The sequence below is a fragment of the Cupressus sempervirens genome, chromosome 5 (assembly GCF_028749045.1).
Source record: "Cupressus sempervirens isolate cs-2001-9-10 chromosome 5, ASM2874904v1, whole genome shotgun sequence".
Lineage (NCBI taxonomy): Eukaryota > Viridiplantae > Streptophyta > Pinopsida > Cupressales > Cupressaceae > Cupressus > Cupressus sempervirens.
In genome coordinates, this window is record NC_143122.1 from 265,446,795 (window position 1) to 265,451,923 (window position 5,129).

Here is a 5,129-nt window from a genome sequence, read left to right on the forward strand (position 1 = left end):
ATAATGATATGAATGACACCTACTATGTCCATGCTCATGCATAAACCTATCAAATTTTAGATACCATTGCCAAGGTGCTTACTTCAAGCCACATTAACTTTTTTTCAATATGCACTCTAAGTTCTCCTTACCTTTGACCTTAAATCCCTATGACTATGCCATATATATCTCTCTTCATCCAAATCACCGTGAAGGAAGACTATTTTAAAATTAAGATGCTCCAAATGCAAATCTTCAGTAGCCACAATACTTAAAATAGTGTAAATAGAATTCATTTTAACAACAAGAGAAAATATCTCATCAAAATAAATGCCCTTTTTCTATGTAAATCCTTTTACCACTAGCTTGGCTTTAAATTTTTTAAAATCTCCATCCTCTTCTTTTACCATGTAAACCCATTTATTTTGTAAAGCCTTTTTACTTGCAGGCAATTTGCATAAATCCCATGTCTTATTTTTCAGCAAAGAGTTTATTTCTATTTCATTGTAGATTCCAATTAAATCTTAGTATCCACCTACACAACTTCATCATAACATTCAGGTTCACCAACATCTATTAATAAAATAGAGTACAAAGAAGGAGATAATCTTTCTAGAGATCTACTTAGCCTTGTTTACCATCTAACATTCATCAGGGTGTGTGGTATTTTTTTTTGTGGTTGTGTTGGTAGCCATATGGACTCAATATTCAAAATTTTCAATGTCAGATGTTGAACCTCTTTGAACTAAGGTTCAAATTAGTTTAAGTTGGTTCGAGGTGGTTTATTTTGGCTCAACTTCTTTATGCAGGTTCAATGAGTTTGATGTTTCAAAGGTTCAATTACATAGTCCAAGTTTGAATCCCAATGATCTAGTGCAAAGATCATTATATTCAAGTTCAGATGATTTCACAAGAGATCTCACTAGGTTTATTGAGTTCATTTAAGATTGTTTTGCATGTAGGCATCGGTAGCAGTATCTTAGCAATTTGGTGTGCACAAGCTGGTGCCAGGAAAGTATATGTTGTTGAGGTAACCAAAATGGAAAATCATGCTTGTCAATTTATGATAGGAAATGACATGACTGATATCATTGATGTAATTGTAGGATCAATGGAGGATATCATCTTACCATAGAAAGTTGATGTTATTATCTCTAAGTAGATGGGATATCTCTTCTTACACAAGTCTATGATCAATTCTATGATTTGTGCCCATGATCGATGGTTAAAACTTGATGGAGTTATGTATCCCAACTATACATGAATGTGGTAAACATCAATCAAATCTAGTCAAGGGGAACAAAATTTTCTTGGTTATGAAAATGTTGTGACAAATTAGAACAATTTTATAAAGGATCAAATGATTTTTATGGTGTTGATATGAATATCCAAGCACAACTCTATTGTGAAGAAAAAAAGAAGTATTATCTACATACCTCTCTTTGGAACAACCTTCATCCACACCAAATAATTGGCACCCCTACCATTGTGAATGAAATTGATTGTTTGATTGCAATTGTAGATGAAATTTATTATGTATAATTGGAATATACAATTCCCTTTACTTTTGAATAGGGGAGATTCAGTGGACTTGGTGGATGGTTTGATGTTCATTTGCAAGGAAGTACTTCTAGTCTAGAAACTTGTGTAGTTGAATTAACAACTACTCCTAGTATAGACAATCCAACTCATTGGGGTCAATAGGTTTTTTTCTTCAATCCTCCTACATGAGTAAGTAGAGGGGATTTCCTAGAAGGAAATTTCACCATGGCTCGCCCCAAAGAGAATCATCATTTGATGGATATCCATTTTCTATATAAATCAACATTTTCATCTAGAGAAACAACTGATGTTGTAATAGAATAACTATCTCATCTCAATGAACTAGTATTATTTGAATCAATGGTGTGAAATGATACTTAGAATTATATAATTTTCTGATATATCAACCACCTAGACCTTTTGAATGCATTAAAAATTTGAAGTTGATATATCGCATTTGTAAATTAACTGAAAACACAAGTGAGGTCTTGAGGATTGGGGCTATAAGTGCAATTAAATTTTCAATCAACACAATAATGACTTAGGTTCAAAAAGGTGAAATTTTTGTCTCACGGGCATGCTCGGTTTTAATTTTATGGGCACACATATAGGGCATAAGATTGACTAGGTGACTTAGTGTGATGTGTTTGAATCTTCCTTGATAGTAACATCCATATGCATCTTATGAAATCATGCTTAGATCATGTCTAATGGAGGAACCTACAATTTCCAAAGACCTAGCCAAGGATTGACTTCAGTTTGAGCTACCTAGATGATGACCAACATGGCATCAACATTTTTCAATGGAAAGTTAAAGAAAACCTAAGATGTGAAAGTGACATGTTGCAAAAGATGTAAGAGAATTGTTTGGAAAAATACTCAAAGGTTAGAAAATTGAACAAGATGGTAGGAAGATTACCAGTGCTTTGTGCACTTTGAGTCATGCACATAATATACCAAATGCACTTGTAGATGGTCATGAATAATGAAGTCATATATCATGCATACAACCATCCTCCACACATACGATCACGGACTCATTCCAACATGGAACTTTTTGCAATAGTGAGCCATGTTTGGATTAGAATTATAATTATAGTTTACATTGGGTTGCCAACATCTACAAATATTTTGATGCTCAATCTCTCCATCTTTGGGTGATTTCATGAAGAATTTTATTGGAGAATTTGAATAAAAGAACTAAGTTTGAGTAATCACCATGCTTGGAAAATAAGTATGTGCCCGAATGAGGGAGTGTAAACAAGGGCCCAAATATAGAGGTCGATATCGGTGGAGACAACCAATTTTTAATTGATGATAATTCAATTTCCCAACAAAACATAAAGGAGGACCATTAAGAGGGTGCATAAACCTCAAAGTTCGAAGGAGATTGATTTGTGTAGATAGGAATACATATAATAATAGAGTTCAAGCACCGTGAGTTGAAAGGGTCACATCCTTGTGAAGCACAAACATATGCAGTCACTAATGACAGTAAAGAAAAGATCTTCAAATTTGACATTTATTGATATCCCAGGAGGAAATGATTCATCTCATTGAATCAATATGATAGAATCATTACTTTGCATCAAATTCCTCAATGCTAAACATATCTCCAATACTAATAACTTCTCATCCATCTTCTATCATAAGTGCTAGTGGCACAATATGTTGATTCATTATAATACATGAAGGATCAAGGAGCTCGTTGGGACCAAACTAATTGAATTTTCTTGAATAAAGAAAAGAAAATTAAAGTACACCGATCATTGGGAGAGAGAAGAGAATGGTGCAATTCATAATGACTTGGTCGGTTGAGTTTTCATGTGCAAAATAAATAGATGCATAGATGTATGCTAGGTGGCAGTAAAGAAGCATACTGATTATTTTGAAAGACCTTCACCCCCATATACATTAGTAATTTGGAATGTGAAAATCTAATTCTTGACACATGATGTAGTTAAAAACATCAAAATTGGGACCATTTGAGTGTGGGCTTAAAGTATGCTACTAATATAGGGTGACATGGCTAAAAGATTATGGGTAAAAGGATAATATGATTGCACCTATCTTTAAAGGAAATTTATTTCCATATCCAATATCTAAAGATGTCATATGTCAGCATATTTAGTGACTTTTTTTCCATAGAGATACAAATAAATGCTTATAATGACGTAAACAGGTAGGGCAAAGAGAAATCAGTTTTGGGTTCTCCAGAATTTGTGATACCTATTTAACAATTCAGATGTAGGGAAAATCGAGAAAAGAAAGGAAGGCTTATTTATTGGGGATTTTCACATTACCATAGGGTTCCACTTTTTTTCTTCACAAGACTATAGAATGTGTGCTACAATAGGAGGGGAAAGAGTTTTTCTAGATTTATTCTAGTTCTTGTGAGGAAGAGAGGGTAGAGCTTGTGTTTTCTGAACTGTGTGATAGGGAAAGGTGATAAATTTTGATTTATTTTACATAATGCAAGGGAAGAGTTTTAGTTTTCTTTAGATAGTGACTTTGACTATAAATGTGTAAGAGGATCTTTGTTGTCTTTTACACTTTAGAGAAGGGAGACTGGAGGATAATCACATCAAAACTTTGATTTTGGGGGAGTTTCTTTCCACTGATCACGATCTTTGTATTGTTTTCAGTTTTCTCTAAAATGCATTCTAATGTCACTATTTTCTAATTATGCTATCACTTCAAGATATCTTTAAAAACTCTAATTCTTCATTTTCTCAGGGGGACGGAAGATTTATCCTTTGTTTTCATTCATTTTGTAATGCAACATTTGGGAAAATGAACTTTGAGTTATTTGTTGTTCATTTCCTTTCAGTTAGTTAATATTTCCACATCTAATTCATGTTTATAAATAGATGTTTGTAAACATTTTATGCTTTCTAGTTAAAGCATTCATATTTAAATTCATTATAAATCATATATGGGGAGCTGTATCTAGATGAATTTAGAGGGTGCTTATAGTCTTTCAATAGTGAAGAGACCCTACTGTTAGTGCTGATTTAGTCTTCTTATTTGGGCATTTAGAGTTAATTTGCATTTATTTTCTTGGAAGACAATCTGTTCACTAATAGGTTGTTGCATATCATAAGGAACTGCTAGAACATTAGCTTTTGGAGTATCATCCAACACTGCATAATCATTTTCTTTCTTCTCTTGTTGCTACAACAGATCTTTGTACAACACTTTCTCAGTGAATATGACATCCATGCTTCTTAAAATTTTATGATTTTCAAAATCCCAAAGCCTATAAAAAAATTCATTAATGCCATATCCAAAAAATACACATTTATTTGACTTAGCTTCCAGGTTGGTTCTATTTTCAGAATCTATATGAGGAAATGCTTCACAACCAAAAGTTTTGAGAAAACAATAACTCACCTTCTTACCAGTCCATGATTCCTCTAGAATACCACAACCCAAAGTAGTAGAGGGACCTCTATTAGTCAAATATAAAATATTATTAAGATACTCCACCCACATGTTCCAGGGCAACCTAGCATTCATCCTCATGCTTCTTGCACACTCCATTATAGTTCTATTCATACATTCAACCACTCCATTTCCCTATGGAGTCCTTGGAATAATTTTATATC

General features: G+C 33.2%; 1 pseudogene; it reads left to right on the plus strand.

Moving 5' to 3' along the window:
- The first annotated feature begins 880 nt into the window (after nt 1-880).
- On the plus strand, nt 881-1,845 carry LOC149555572 (protein arginine N-methyltransferase PRMT10 pseudogene; annotated as a pseudogene).
- The last annotated feature ends 3,284 nt before the right edge of the window (nt 1,846-5,129 follow it).